The sequence below is a fragment of the Schistocerca serialis genome, chromosome 8 (assembly GCF_023864345.2).
Source record: "Schistocerca serialis cubense isolate TAMUIC-IGC-003099 chromosome 8, iqSchSeri2.2, whole genome shotgun sequence".
Classification (NCBI taxonomy): domain Eukaryota; kingdom Metazoa; phylum Arthropoda; class Insecta; order Orthoptera; family Acrididae; genus Schistocerca; species Schistocerca serialis.
In genome coordinates, this window is record NC_064645.1 from 437,456,397 (window position 1) to 437,473,187 (window position 16,791).

The window sequence follows — 16,791 nt, forward strand, 5'->3', positions numbered from 1 at the left end:
ATGATAATTGCTCGGAAACCATAGATTCCTCGTATGAAGCAAGTAAGTTACTGGTAGTGTTCACGTTTAACCATCTTTACTCCTCTAGTTCATCCTCGTCTGGAACGACCAAGCGAGGTGACGCAGTGGTTAAGGCACTGAGTGCCTTCTTGATAGTCGAGCTCCAAAGCCCCGTCGAGCCATACCAATGTAGGTTTCCTTCATTTCCCAAAAACAATTAAGATGAATGCTGCGATAATTCTTTTGAAAAGAAAACGGCTGATTTCTTTGCACATCCTGACCTATCTGAGCTTTCGCTCCGTCTCTAGTGAACTCATCGTCGACAAAATATTATATCCATATCTTCCGTCCATCGTTATTTTTTTTTTTTTGTCTTCCAGAATGTCAGAATAATCCATCGCTATGATTTAGCATACATATTTCATATTTCTTATGTGTCTGTCTCGTTTCGTGTACCACAGAGAATGGGCCAGCTGATAACGTCAGCTTCGACCACACACTACACACGAATGAATCAGAAGAAACGACCTAAGCAGGTCACCTATGCCAGTGACAGCGTTCCTCATAGTGATTTACTGAAACTAAAAACCTTCTGACAAGGGAAACTCCCCATTGCACCCCCCTCAGATTTAGTTATAAGTTGGCACAGTGGATAGGCCTTGAAAAAGTGAACACAGATCAATCGAGAAAACAGGAAGAAGTTGTGTGGAACTATGAAAAAAATAGTAAAATATACAAATTGAGTAGTCCATGCGCAACATAGGCAACATCAAGGAGACTGTGACTTCAGGAGCGTCGTGGTCCCGTGGTTAGCATGAGTAGCTGCGGAACCAGAAGTCCTTGGTTCAAGTCTTCCCTCGACTGAAAATTTTACTTTCTTTATTTTCGCAAAGTTTTGATCTGTCCGTTCGTTCATTGACGTCTCTGTTCACTGCAATAAGTTTAGTGTCTGTGTTTTGCGACCGCACCGCAAAACCGTGCGATTAGTAGACGAAAGGACGTGCCTCTCCAATGGGAACCGAAAGCATTTGATCGCAAAGTCATAGGTGAACCGATTCCCCCACAGGAAAACACGTCTCATATATTCTATACGACATTGGTGACGGCATGTGCGTCACATGACAGGAATATGTTGTCGACCCACCTAACTTGTACACTTAGCGAATGGGTAAAAAGATTCTTCTACCTTGCACGATTTAGGTTTTCTTGTGGATGTGATAACACTCCCAAAAATGTGATGAAAACATAAGAGTTTTTCACATAAACTGAAAATAAAAAATTAAAATTTTCAGTGGAGGGAAGACTTGAACCTAGGACCTCTCGTTCCGTAGCTGCTCTTGCTAACCACGGGACCACGGCGCTATTTGACTCGCACTCTTCTTGATGTTGCATATCTTCACATGGACTACTCAGTTTGTATATTTTACTAATTTTTTTCATAGTTCCACACAACTTCTTCATGTTTTCTCGATTGATCTGTGTTCAGTGTTTCAAGGCCTATCCATTGTGCCAACTTATAAGTAAATCTGAGGGGGGTGCGATGAGGAGGTTCCCTTGTGAGAGGGAAATAGAACATAGAAAGTTTCATGAATTTTGATTGAAAGCATCGTTAACTGCGCTCTAAATAACGCACTTGTACGCAATGCATTTCACAGATACGGTCCTGTCTCTCGCTATTAAATAACTACACGTGCAATTTGCGTGCGTGCGCCACTAGTGTGATAAATGTCCTGGCAGCAATGTATCAGAATCCCTGACGTAGGCGTTAACCTTGCAGGCTGTTTTGCTCCAAGCGTCTCTGAGACCATTGTGGATGAAGTGCGCTGGCGGTTTCTCCTAATTACGCTATTACTCATTCTGACAGCTGGACAGAAAACCGCAAAAAAGTGTCTAATGTTGCTTGTTTCCAGCCTCAGGCCTGTGTGTGAGCGGGTGGTCCGTAGCAGTCTCCAGCGCAGGTAGTTTGCTCCACCCGCAGAATAATTTCCTTCTGACGCGTCCGACTGAAGTGCGTCGGTGTAATGACTTCATCAGTTATTGCATACACGAAGAGAACACGTTTGCCATTAATGCAGACAGGTTCGCAGCGATGAAGAACGAGATGTCGAGGGCATTGTCTTCCTCCTATTTCAACGGCGATCTCTCTTCGTGTGCAAAAGATTTTAGGTTTCTTGTAATTCACCCAAAGCCTTAAAAATCCGTTTTGTTATTAATTTGTACTAAGCTAATAGTGTGACGCACACATCTCTCAGATGTTCGAGAATTTGGTTCAATACGAAACAAAAATTTATCATTCCACGTAATGGCTTCATCCTCCGGGTCACGACTGCAGTTGAGTATAGCCTCCACCATGTACCCTACTTTTGGCCTGTGACGCCATCTTCTTGTCACGAAGGGGACGGAAAGAGCGTTCGGAAGTGACGCACCACTCTAAAGCAGGATCCCCCCCAACCCCCACTCTCTTCCACCCACCAGCCGAGCCAGGAACTGTGAAAGAAAGACAACAAGTGAAATTTTAAATACTTTTTCCGGTTACAGCATTCGTTCCGAAGCATCGATCAGTAGGTACGAACTGTCATTACTAAAACCACTGCCTTTCACACAGGTTTCTTCTCCGTAATCGAAGATTTCTGAGGTTTATGTGCCGAAAATGCGTTCAGCGATCGTTCAGATCATAGCAGCGTTGTGACAGTACCGTATAGGCAACATTAACGGAAAATAAAGAATATGTCGATTATATACTGATAATCGCAGTGCGCTTACATATTCCACCCTGCTTAGTTACACTTGCCAAATTCTGTTATTCTAGAGCCTCAGACCCTCTTTATGCGAACGCCCATGCCGCAATGGTTACACCGGTTCCCGTCAGATCACCGAAGTTAAGCACCGTGGGGCTGGGTTAGCACTTGGATGGGTGACCACCCGGTCTGCCGAGCGCTGTTGGCAAGCGGGGTGCACTCAGCCCTTGTGAGGCAAACTGAGGAGCTACTTGATCGAGAAGTAGCACCTCCGGTCACATAAACTGAAATACGCCCGGGAGAGCGGTATGCTGACCACATGCCCCTCCATATCTGCATCCAGTGACGCCTGTGGGCTGAGGATGACACGGCGGCCGGTCGGTACCATTGGGCCTTCCAAGGCCTATTCGTACGGAGTTTAGTTTAGTTTTTAGACTCGCTTTATAAGAAGTAACACAGCATTAAATCTTTGGGGCAGATCCAGCTTCCTCATTTAGCAATGAACCTTCCCATGACGCTGACAGATGTTTGCTGAAGGATGGATTTGAGTTTTAGCTCACCGTTGAAATTATTAGGATACTCTCTGGTGTCTGTACAAGGGTGTAGGTAATTCTTCTTAGCACAGTTTCTGTCTTAAAGATAAATTGTGTATTGCATCGTGTTTAGCCAAGTAATCGAAGTTCACGCTCGTCACCTGTCGCAACGGGACAACCACTGCGGAGAACGCCCCCAAACGTGTACACCGCTCTACGTGTTGCAGTAGGATGGTGGTTACATCCAGTTACAGCAAAGATGGTTCACGTCTAGACATGAGTATGGGAGCAGGGCTGCTATGAAAGGAAGAAGCCGCCTACAAAGCTGAACAGACTTTCAGTGTTCCTCCTTCCGCCGGGTCCCCCGCGTGTGTTACCAAACACGATGGTCGACAAAGCACCAGACTGGGCCACGGTCGTGTTGCGGCCGTGACCGTTGACACGTGGCCTGGAAATCTCCGAAACAATCGACAGCGCTGAGCGGCTGACGTGGCATCAGATTACAGCAGCCATCGGACGTGCATCCCACATGATGTTACGTGCTTGTTTGCCTCCACTAAACGTTCAGCTAGTCCATTTCATTTTATTTTTATTTTTTATTGGTTTCAGGGAAAGCCCATTCACGAGATATAATTATGTCACTTAATGATACGAACACAATAGCCTGACCTCATTACAAAACACAAAACGCTGTATTACATAACCAAATTTTATTAAAACAAGCGGACAGATGTACTGGATTGAATAAAAGCCTCAAGTTTTTGAGATTATATATAAGCTCCCCTAATTTCAAAGTTTCCTTTTCGAGAGATGGATGAAACGGCAAATACATATGCTAGTGGACCTACTCATGGGGCTAAGAGCGACTCCAGGAGAATAATAACCCGTATTTTTTTTTTTTTTTTGTTTTTGTTTTTTGTACACTGCAATTGTTCTTGGATGCGAAATAAATACACGTAACTTACGAGTGCAGGACGTGACTCCTGGACGACGACATATGGAAGTTCGGATTTTGCAGTGATTCGTGCACAGATAGCCGAAGTTTAGGCGACCGCTCGCGTAAAGCGGCAAATTCGGGTTCGAGTCCTGATCCGGCACGAATTCTTATTGCCTTCATTCCAGCCGATGGTAGTTCATATTCGCAGTTGCGAATACATTCCCTGTTCTTGGATCATTGTATTTACCACAGTCTAGTAGTATTAACACAACGGCTATGATGACAGAATGGCATGCAGCCTACTTCTCTCGAATAGTATACACACGGGCAGCAAAGCCAGCGACCAACACCTCCTTTTCCCTTCCGCTCACCAGTCACATACTGGTGATGGAAGTTACTTCCGACATCGGGAACCGAACCAGGTACTTTCAGACAGGTAACATACTAGTGTCGTTAAGGTCCTCTTTATTTGTGAAAAAGGGGACAGAGTTAACCGTGATGTCGACGTTGAGGTCATTAGCGATCGAGCGCGTTCATGAACTGGTAACAATATGGGATACATCTACATCTACATTTATACTCCGCAAGCCACCCAACGGTGTGGGGCGGAGGGCACTTTACGTGCCACTGTCATTACCTCCCTTTCCTGTTCCAGTCGTGTATGGTTCGCGGGAAGAACGACTGTCTGAAAGCCTCCGTGCGCGCTCTAATCTCTCTAATTTTTCATTCGTGATCTCCTCGGGAGGGATAAGTAGGGGGAAGCAATATATTCGATACCTCATACAGAAACGCACCCTCTCGAAACCTGGATAGGAAGCTACACCGCGATGCAGAGCGCCTCTCTTGCAGAGTCTGCCACTTGAGTTTGTTAAACATCTCTGTAACGCTATCACGGTTTCCAAATAACCATGTGACGAAACGCGCCGCTCTTCTTTGGATCTTCTCTATCTCCTCCGTCAACCCGATCTGGTACGGATCCCACACTGATGAGCAATACTCAAGTATAGGTCGAACGAGTGTTTTGTAAGCCACCTCCTTTGTTGATGGACTACATTTTCTAAGCACTCTCCCAATGAATCTCAACCTGGCACCCGCCTTACCAACAATTAATTTTATATGATCATTCCACTTCAAATCGTTCCGCACGCATACTCCCAGATATTTTACAGAAGTAACTCCTACCAGTGTCTGTTCCGCTATCATATAATCATACAGTAAAGGATCCTTCTTTCTATGTATTCGCAATACATTACATTTGTCTATGTTAAGGGTCAGTTGCCACTCCCTGCACCAAGTGCCTATCCGCTGCAGATCTTCCTGCATTTCGCTACAATTTTCTAATGCTGCAACTTCTCTGTATACTACAGCATCATCCGCGAAAAGCCGCATGGAACTTCCGACACTATCTACTAGGTCATTTATATATATTGTGAAAAGCAATGGTCCCATAACACTCCCCTGTGGCACGCCAGAGGTTACTTTAACGTCTGTAGACGTCTCTCCATTGATAACAACATGCTGTGTTCTGTTTGCTAAAAACTCTTCAATCCAGCCACACAGCTGGTCTGATATTCTGTAGGCTCTTACTTTGTTTATCAGGCGAAAATGCGGAACTGTATCGAACGCCTTCCGGAAGTCAAGAAAAATAGCATCTACCTGGGAGCCTGTATCTAATATTTTCTGGGTCTCATGAACAAATAAAGCGAGTTGGGTCTCACACGACCGCTGTTTCCGGAATCCATGTTGATTCCTACATAGTAGATTCTGGGTTTCCAAAAACGACATGATACGCGAGCAAAAAACATGTTCTAAAATTCTACAAGAGATCGACGTAAGAGATATAGGTCTATAGTTTTGCGCATCTGCTCGACGACCCTTCTTGAAGACTGGGACTATCTGTGCTCTTTTCCAATCATTTGGAACCCTCCGTTCCTCTAGAGACTTGCGGTGCACGGCTGTTAGAAGGGGGGCAAGTTCTTTCGCGTACTCTGTGTAGAATCGAATTGGTATCCCGTCAGGTCCAGTGGACTTTCCTCTGTTGAGTGATTCCAGTTGCTTTTCTATTCCTTGGACACTTATTTCGATGTCAGCCATTTTTTCGTTTGTGCGAGGATTTAGAGAAGGAATTGCAGTGCGGTCTTCCTCTCTGAAATAGCTTTGGAAAAAGGTGTTTAGTATTTCAGCTTTACGCGTGTCATCCTCTGTTTCAATGCTATCGTCATCCCGGAGTGTCTGGATATGCTGTTTCGAGCCACTTACTGATTTAACGTAAGACCAGAACTTCCTAGGATTTTCTGTCAAGTCGGTACGTAGAATTTTACTTTCGAATTCACTGAACGCTTCACGCATAGCCCTCCTTACGCTAACTTTGACATCGTTTAGCTTCTGTTTGTCTGAGAGGTTTTGGCTGCGTTTAAACTTGGAGTGAAGCTCTCTTTGCTTTCGCAGTAGTTTCCTAACTTTGTTGTTGTACCACGGTGGGTTTTTCCCGTCCCTCACAGTTTTACTCGGGACGTACCTGTCTAAAACGCATTTTACGATTGCCTTGAACTTTTTCCATAAACACTCAACATTGTCAGTGTTGGAACAGAAATTTTCGTTTTGATCTGTTAGGTAGTCTGAAATCTGCCTTCTATTACTCTTGCTAAACAGATAAACCTTCCTCCCTTTTTTATATTCCTACTAACTTCCATATTCAGGGATGCTGCAACGGCCTTATGATCACTGATTCCCTGTTCTGTAGATATAGAGTCGAACAGTTCGGGTCTGTTTGTTATCAGTAGGTCCACGATGTTATCTCCACGAGTCGGTTCTCTGTTTAATTGCTCGTTTCCGTAACATTCATGATATTTCCCCGTCGTGATACGTAGAAGGCTTAAATCAAGACAGAATTGAATTTGAATATTTCTGTTCCTGTATGCAACTCTACTGTCGTGACAACTGGCGGCAGCGAATATGCACAACTAAAAACAGCGGGCTTGGCAAGACGAATGGAAGGAAAACAGTGATGAACTTGAATTAGAGACTTTCAAGATGTTCAGCACAGCGGGCTGCAAAGCTGTCTTCTTTTCGAAGCAAGTACCTAGCGTGAACCAGAGAAGTGCTGCGCAGTACCACGGCTGCAGCTGAAAGCTACTGGAACCGCGGTGACATTTGGTGGCGACCGTCCCACACGTCGAGCGGCCGTAACTGGTGCGTTGGTGTGAGCAGGGACACCAGGTAGAAAGGGAACAGCAAGTCGAAACCGTCGTCTCCGGGTAGATCAGAAACAAGTTAACCAGGCAGGCTTGTCGCTAACGGTAACCCACTCACGCCGATACCGTTCTCTGAGATCACGCCGCCTGCGCACACCCGGCTTTAATTAGCATTTCCATCACCCATGAGATTGCCGACAAAATTGAGTCACTCCCTATGACCTACGCTCACAATCGAGACGCACCAAGACGAAGTCAGCCTTATTACTCAGCCATCAGGTCACTGTGCTATTCTTGTAATGATGTTTGGTTTGTGGCACGCTCAACTGCGCGGTCATCAGCGCCCGTACAAAGACCCAATTTTTTCACAGTCCAATTTTGCCACTGTCACGCACGCTGACGATGATGACGAAGAATACGACACACCCTGTCGCCGGGCAGAGAAAACCCCCAACCCGGCCAGGAATCGAACCCGCGACCCCGTGATCCAAGGGCAGCAACGCTAACCACTAGACCACGAGCTTCGGACACCATTCTTGTGAAATACTGCATTGACTGTGAACCCGCGCAACGATTGCGAGTTACGAGAATACACACTTTCAAACATGAGAAGTTTCGTCCGTTGTGTCTTGCCACTAGAAAGAAAGCAGCGAAGAACTAAACTGAAAGAGAAAAGCAAAATGAAAACAGGCGAATGAACTTGAACTAACAACTTTATTGTTTTTCATCTGTCAATCCTCAGTTGTTATTAATACTATGTTAATAATTTTTACGTTAGGGCCGTTTGTTTTCAACTGAATAAAAGCAGTATTTGTTTTGCCACTCCCCTTTCGCCTCATTTTATTAAGGGCATCATCAGTGGCCTGTAATACATATATATTTTCATTTGTATGCAGCTCTTACAAATTACGCATTCTGTTATAGTACATGTGAATTACAAACAGTTCTGAATTAGGCATCTTTGTAGTTATATTTGTTATTACTTACTGTGTGTGCTTATATTTGAACTACTCGTATGTATAACAGACTTATACTTATGTAACAAACCCATCACAAAAAGGCGATTGTTGATACATAAAGAGCTATTATAAATTAGCAGTTAAAACCACAAAAAAAAGGAAGTGACTAAGAGGAATCGAAGACAGACGATGATTACCATAAGAGAAAATTGAGGGAAACAGGAAACCAAAAAAGGGGGAGAGATTGGATAGAAACGAGTAGAACAAAAATTAGCACCAGGAGAATGCTCCTCAAATCCGAACGTATTGTCCATGTCTTCCTACAATTTCAATCTATTACTTATACGTAGGCAGGATTTGAAAGTTCAGCTTTATAGCTTCAATGCTAGTCTGTCTTAGCGGTAGTTTACAAAAACGTGAATTTTCCACCAGTGTCCAACTGAAATAAGTTGTTTGTGTGTTAAACTCAAAGCGATTAATTAGTAATTTGAGAACTTAGTCAAACCAATAGTAGTGTAACTACAATATTCGTTGTCCACACACGTATGTCACTACATAGTAACGACTGAATTCTGTAGTGAAGACGAATTTTGTAAAGCGATGTGGTTGTCAATTACGTGTAACCTTGTGTAACCAAGACAAGGTGTTTATATCAATTTTTAAAAATTATTATTAATCTTTTTCTGGCTCTGTCCAGTGAGACACTGTTTCCATGTAAAATCTGAATACAATCGGTCTTGTTAAATGCATGTTGTAATATACGATTTAACATGCAAACACACGCGGATAAATGATCAAATATGTTTACAGACTTATTGCAAGCAAAAAAGCAACCAGTCATGAATATCATAAAATTTATTACAGATAGCGTCGTTAATGGTTCCGAACCTAAGGTTCATCTTCAAATAACTGTATTCATATAATTGACGTCTTTCTATTGGAAGTAAACGTCCCGCCTGCAAGGAAGTAATTAGAGACAGCGTATAAAAGTATACTGGACAAGGATGGGTAAGGTAATCAGCCGTGTCCCTTTCCTGGGAAATACCCCTACATATCTGCTCCATTTTAGAAAAGCATGGAAAATCAAAATCTGGATAGCTGGACAAGAATTTCACCTCACTGCTTCCGAGTGCGACTGCAGTGTTGAAGTGACCCTTTGCTGTCGTAAAAAAACGCTCGCATAAGGATGAAATTTTAGTCAACACATCCTATAGGCGTGGAAACACACTTGGTACCGAAGCAACTTAAGTCACTTAATAAAAGCAAGTCTTACAGCGGCTCAGATTGTATACCTGTTAGGTTCCATTCGAAGTATGTTCATGTAATATCTCCATGTTTAGCTTTCTATACAACTCCTCGCTCCACAAAAGATCCATACCTAAGGACTGGAAAGTTGCACAGCCTACTTCAGTACACAAGAACGGAACCAGAAGTAATGCACCGAATTATAGACTCATATGACTGACATCAATATTTGCAATAACAGTTTGAACATGTACTGTGTTCGAACATTACGAAAAATCTCGAGGACGTAATGACGTAATGTGTGCTATCGACAAGACATTTCAAGTTGATTCCATATTTCTAGATATCCAGAAGGTTTTAGATACCATTCAAAAATGGTTCAAATGGCTCTGAGCACTATGCAACTTAACTTCTGAGGTCATCAGTCGCCTAGAACTTAGAACTAATTAAACCTAACTAACCTAAGGACATCACACACATCCATGCCCTAGGCAGTATTCGAACCTGCAACCGTAGCGGTCGTTCGGCTCCAGACTGTAGCGCCTAGAACCGCACGGCCACTCTGGCCGGCTTTGATACCATTCCTCACAAGCTGCTTCTAATCGATAACAAACCTCTGCGTGATGCACGTCGTCTCTCTTGTAATGACTGCCAGCCGGCCATTGTGGCCGTGCGGTTCTAGGCGCTTCAGTCTGGAACCGCGTGACCGCTACGGTCGCAGGTTCGAATCCTGCCTCGGGCATGGCTGTGTGTGATGTCCTTAGGTTAGTTAGGTTTAAGTAGTTCTAAGTTCTAGGGGACTGATGACCACAGATGCTAAGTCCCATAGTGCTCAGAGCCATTGAACCATTTGACTGCAAGCTGAGTTCGTTGAGCATCTCGGTAACGGTCTCGCGACGACTAGACGATCCCTTGACGAAACGCGCCGCTCTTCGTTGGATCTTCTCTCCCTCCTCCTATGTGATGGGGGTCCCAAACTGCGTGCCTACGCAGTATCCTCGCAGCTGTGCGACTGGGTTCCTGATTTCCCCTCAGAAAGGTCACAGTTGCTAGTAATTGATGAGAAGTCGTCTAGCGTTCTACAAGGAAATATTTTAGTTCCTCTGCTGTTCTTAATCCATATAAACTATTTAGTAAAAAATCTGAACAGTCCTCTTAGACGGTTTTCAGATGATACTGTTCTTTACGGTATACTAAAGTCATCACAAGATCGAAACAAATTGCGAAATGATTCATAGAAAGTATCTGTATGGTGCGAAAAGTGGCAGTTGTTGCTAAACAATAAAAAGTGTGAGTTCATCCATATGAGTAATAAAAGGAATACGTTATATTCCAGCTACACAATAAACCACACAAATACAATGGTTTTACGAATACCTAGGGCCGCGCGGGATTAGCCGAGCGGTCTTGGGCGCTGCAGTCATGGACTGTGCGGCTGCTCCCGGCGGAGGTTCGAGTCCTCCCTCGGGCATGGGTGTGTATGTTTGTCCTTAGGATAATGTAGATTAAGTAGTGTGTAAGCTTGGGGACTGATGACCTTAGCAGTTAAGTCCCATAAGATTTCACGCACATTTGAACATTTGAATACCTAGGATTACAATTATGAACATTTTTCTACAATGATTTTTTCACACTGCAACGGAGTGTGCACCACGACCCCTCCTCAGAGTTTTACTAGCGCAAGTACCTCATCTCCTAACTTCCAAACTTCACAGAAGCTATCCAGTGAAACTTGCAGGAGAGCGTCTGTGAATCTTGGGAAGTAGCAGACGAGATACCGGAGGAAGTGAAGCTGTGAGGAAGGACCTTGAGTCGTGCTTGGGAAGCTCAGTCGGCAGAGTACTTACCCGCGACAAGCAAAGGGCTCGAGTTCGAGTCTCGGTCTGGCGCGCAGTTTTAATCTGCTTGGAAGTTCCATGAACAACTTAAATTGGAGGCATGACATAGAAACTGTTGTGGAGAAGGCGGCTGGCTGTTACTGGCAGAACACTTAGAGGATGCAACAAGTGTGCCTAAACTACGCTCTCCGACCTGTGCTGGAGACCGAGCGAGGTGGCACAGTGGTTGGCACACTGGACTCGCATTCTGGAGGAGACTGTTCGAACCCGTGTCCGGCCATCCTGATTTAGATTTTCCGTGATGTCCCTAAATCGCTTCAGGCAAATGCCGGGATGGTTCCTTTGAAAGGGCACCGTCGATTTTGTTCCCCATCCTTCCCTGATCCGATGAGACCGACGACCTCGCTGTTTGGTTCTCTCACCCGAATCAGCCAACCGACTGCTGTGTGACATGGGATCCTTACTAGACAGGACTGACGGAGGACATCGAAAAAGTTAAAAGAAGGACATCTCGTTCTGGATTATAGCAAAATACAGGAGTGAGCGTCACGGATATAATATGGGAGTTGGGGTGGAAATAATTAAAGCACCGGCGTTTTTCATATCAGCGAGACAGTTTAACCAAATTATTTTTTTTTTATTTATTTTTTTTTTTTTTTAAATCTTATGGGACTTAACTGCCAAGGTCATCAGTCCCTAAGCTTACACACTACTTAACCTAAATTATCCTAAGGACAAACACACACACATGCCCGAGGGAGGACTCGAAGCCGGTTGGAGTGGCCGAGCGGTTCTAGGCGCTTCAGTCTGGAACCGCGCGACCACTACCGTCGCAAGTTCGAATCCTGCCTCGGGCATAGATGTGTGTGATGTCCTTAGGTTAGTTAGGTTTAAGTTGTTTTAAGTTCTAGGAGACTGATGACCTCAGAAGTTAAGTCCCATAGTGCTCAGAGCCTTTGAGGACTCGAACCTCCGCCGGGACCAGCCACACAGTCCATGACTGTAGCGCCCTAGACCTCTCGGCTAATCCCGCGCGGCTAACGAAATTTAAATTGCCATCTTTCCCCTCCGAAGGTGGAATTATTTTGTTGACAGTGACCTACATAAGGAGAAATGATAATCGTAATAAAATAAGAGAAATCAGAGCTTGCACGGCAAGATGTAGGTTTTCGTTTTTGCCACGCGCTGTTCGACGATGGAAAGGTAGAGAAACAGGGTGGTGACGGTACGCCGAACTCTCTGCCACTCACTTAAATATGAATTGCGGAGTAGTCGTGTAGATGTAGATGAAGTTGTTCAGTGTGTAACACTTCCTATTTTCATCGGTGTAGGAAGAAATGACCGCAGCTAAAGGAAGACTGCAGCCGACAAAAGGAGACAGTGGTGTGAGAGGCAGCCGGGAGCAGACGGCTAGACTCGTGCCGTGTCCAAGGTCGACGCGCCTTTGCAGCGGTGACATCAGGGCAGGCAGGCAGGCAGGCAGGGCAAAGCAGGGCCGCTACCCGCACCACGCCGGGGATAACGCCGACAGGCCAGAACAGAAGCCGCGACGCCGGAATGCTCACGCTGCTCCCTGTTCCGCACCCCAGGCTTACGCCCCCTATCTTTCTCATTATTCTCGAACGTATTCTCAGTTCGAATATAGTGAATTGCCTTGAGACAGAGAAGTTGCTGTCCATGCATCAGCACGGCTTTAGAAAGCATCGCTCCTGCGAAACGCAACTCGCCCTTTTTTCACATGATATCTTGCGCACCATGGCTGAAGGGTACCCAGACAGATGCCATATTCCTTGACTTCCAAAAAGCGTTTGACTCGGTGCGCCATTGCAGACTCTTAACTGAGGTACGAGCATATGGGACTGGTTCCCAAGAATGTGAGTGGCTCGAAGACAACTAATAGAACCCAGTACGTTGTCCTCGATGGTGAGTGTTCATCGGAGGTGAGGGTATCATCTGGAATGCAACAGGGAAGTCTGGTAGGTCCACTGTTGTTTTCTGTCTACATAAATTATCTACTGGATAGGGTGGATAGCAATGTGCGGCTGTTTGCTGATGATGCTGTGGTGTACGGGAAGGTGTCGTCGTTGAGTGACTGTAGGAGGATACAAGATGACTTGGACCGGATTTGTGATTGGTGTAAAGAATGGCAGCTAACTCTAAATATAGATAAATGTAAATTAATGCAAATGAATAGGGAAAAGAATCCTGTAATGTTTGAATACCCCATTAGTAGTGTAGCGCTTGACACAGTTACGTCGATTAAATATTTTGGCGTAACATTGCAGAGCGATATGAAGCGGTACAAGCATGTAATGGCAGTTGTGGGGAAGGCGGATAGTCGTCTTCGGTTCATTGGTAGAATTTTGGGAAGATGTGGTTCATCTGTAAAGGAGACCGCTTATAAAACACTAATACGACCTATTCTTGAGTACTGCTCGAGCGTTTGGGATCCCTGTCAGGTCAGATTGAGGGAGGACATAGAAGCAATTCAGAGGCGGGCTGCTAGATTTGTGACTGGTAGGTTTGATCATCACGCGAGTGTTACGGAAATGCTTCAGGAACTCGGGTGGGAGTGTCTAGAGGAAAGGAGGCGTTCTTTTCGTGAATCGCTACTGACTGTAGTACAATTTTACTGCCCCAACTTACATTTCGCGGAAAGACCACAAAGATAGGATAAGAGAGATTAGGGCTCGTACAGAGGCATATAGGCAGTCATTTTTCCCTCGTTCTGTTTGGGAGTGGAACAGGGAGAGAAGATGCTAGTTGTGGTACGAGGTACCCTCCGCCACGCACCGTGTGGTGGATTGCGGAGTATGTATGTAGTTGTAGTGTATTGTTTTCAGTTTACAGGAGAGCTGTGACATGTGGCTATCGGCTTTGCACTGTGAAACTACGAAACAGAGTTTCCTTGTCAGTCGAACCACGCCTTCTGTTACGTGGAGACCCGAACTCAGCCTTATAGCACCAGGCTTACACACCCGACACGAAGGCTGACAGTGGCCACATTATAACTGAACGGAGTGAAATTTTCCGCGATCTCCCTGATTTGTGGAACAACGGGAACACGGTTTGGTCGTTATGTGTCTGGCCGTGATCTGTTTGCAGGAACCACTCCGGCATTAGCCTGAAGTAAGGTACCTGGGAAACCACGAAAAATCATAGCTTATACATGTACTTGTTACAGACTTGTGAGCTACTGTCTACCCTTTATGGACCCTGACTTCCCAAACGAAACTGGCATTCTGAAGTATGGTAAATGACTGGGCCGCCATAAAAATATTTTCGGTTTCCAAATCGCGTTAATTGGAATACATTCATCAAGGTTCTGACATCTGTCTCCACCACCGTCATCAGAGCAAGTCACTGCCGGGGCTGGTACGGTGCTCCTCTTCATAGAGGCGAGGCCTCCAAAGGAGGCTGAACTTATGCTTGCGCGGAAAGGAGTTGTCGGGCAGCCTTTGGTAGCCCCGGCTCGCCGCCGGACAGGGTGACGTCAGGTGGCGATTGTTGGCAAAACACTCGTACAACCCGTCGTAGCTCGCTGACCTTTGTTTTTAAGCTCCGAAAGGTGGTGAAATTGAAACCACTGTGAAAATCCGGTGATGTTTTGCGTATATGTATTATGCAATACCTCCACTATACCGCTCTCTAGGCGGACAGTAAATTACATTTTTGAGTACGATATCGAATGAATGCGAATAGTATCTGTTACATTGATTTGTAACATAGTTTTTACAATAACGAGCGTATGTAGTACAATAAAAATCGGCGATAACTAAAATGTTACACCACATTTGTCTCTCTTTAATTTCCTAATGACCCTTGGAGGTATGAAACGGTATTTTACACTCCAGTATATTTACCATGTACAGATATTACTGAAGAATGTCATTTTCCTTTAAGAACAAAAAAATGGCTAGTTAACACTGGAAGACATGCCCTTCTGCAGAATGACGTCGTGTATCTGCTCAGCAACGTGAAATCTTTTTCGCTATATTTCCAACCAAATCAGTGAATTTGGAACGTAGGAATCCTGTACGGCATGCGACACCTAAATTATTTAACGTACCAAATAAGCCACCAAATCTGTAGCTGAGGAGAAAACCACAGGAGCTGTCAAAAGCAGTAAAACTGTTTCCCAACGCAGAAGAAGCAAATTCTGCAATTCTACCTCTTGGGCACAAACGTCAAGGACCTTCAGCACAGTCGTCTTTTGAAGAAACAATAATTACATATACAGAAAGTCGAATGAAGTATAAAAATCTGCGAATCAGTAGACACCATATAAAATTTTTACTTGTCAAGAAAAGGGCCTATCATAATAACAGAAGTATATGCTTCTCTTGCGTGAAATATTCTCTTGCTTCTAGCGTAGTATGCTGCAATTGTAAGCATATTCGAAAATATTTCTTCATGAATAAGTTAGAGATTATGACACTGAATCAGAGCGATTACATTTCTTTCACGGTCATTCATGTCCCTTGATTACTTACCACTGCTTCAAAGGCAAATATGCAGTAACTAACATTTTTTCTGCATTCTCAGTAAATCTGAAGAACGACATTTTTCCACTAGACTGCTTATAAATTTTTTTTGACACTATCGGCTTCGGCCATTGCCCATTTTCAAGTGTGACTCCAGTAGAATATGTGGCTCCGCAGATGTAGCCACGTATGTTACCAAAGAAACACTTGGGGGTGGTAGTGTGAAAAGTGAAAATTTTATACGCACTCTGGTAGAAACATGTCGTTCTTCAAATGCAGTGACTTTTTCTTTACTTAAGCACAAATGCAATTAAAAACAGCATTAATCTTACGACTGTCTTTCTCACCACTAGGGACGCTAGCGTCTTTCCAGCTGTCAGACGATAACAACTCACACAGCAACGAGTGTCTGGACTGTTTGTTAGATACTATGTTACATATCAGATATTCATTTTTTTTCGCTTTTACAGTGAAATTCAGAAATATACAATAGAGTTAGAGGTAAGCAGCGGTGAACGACGAGACCTTCTTGACTTGACCGGTTCAGTATCTACGGCAGCTGGAACGAAAATTCTGCCGTCGACATGTTGCATCACCCGTGATCTCGACATGGAACAGAAAAAGACATTTATGAAATATATGTTTCATTTGTTGTTGGGACGCAAAAATAAAATCATTTGAATAGATGAAAAAAATCATTTTAACATGTATTAAATTACTACTGCTCTTTCTCGCCCTTATTCGCTTATTCGAGAAGTACAGCGGTGTGAAAGCTCCAATATCTTGTGACACTACAACGCGGATTTGACCTCTGCTGTTCCTTGTTACATATCCAGTGCCTCAACCACAGCGTCATCTCGCTC

The 16,791-nt window shown here is 44.3% G+C and overlaps 1 protein-coding gene and 1 pseudogene across 2 annotated transcripts in view; both read left to right on the top strand.

Moving 5' to 3' along the window:
• The window catches only part of LOC126416770 (zinc finger CCCH domain-containing protein 13), a 386,118-nt gene that overhangs the window by 201,013 nt on the left and 168,314 nt on the right, over positions 1–16,791 (top strand). The window lies entirely within an intron of this gene.
• On the top strand, positions 2,829–2,946 carry LOC126417749 (5S ribosomal RNA; annotated as a pseudogene).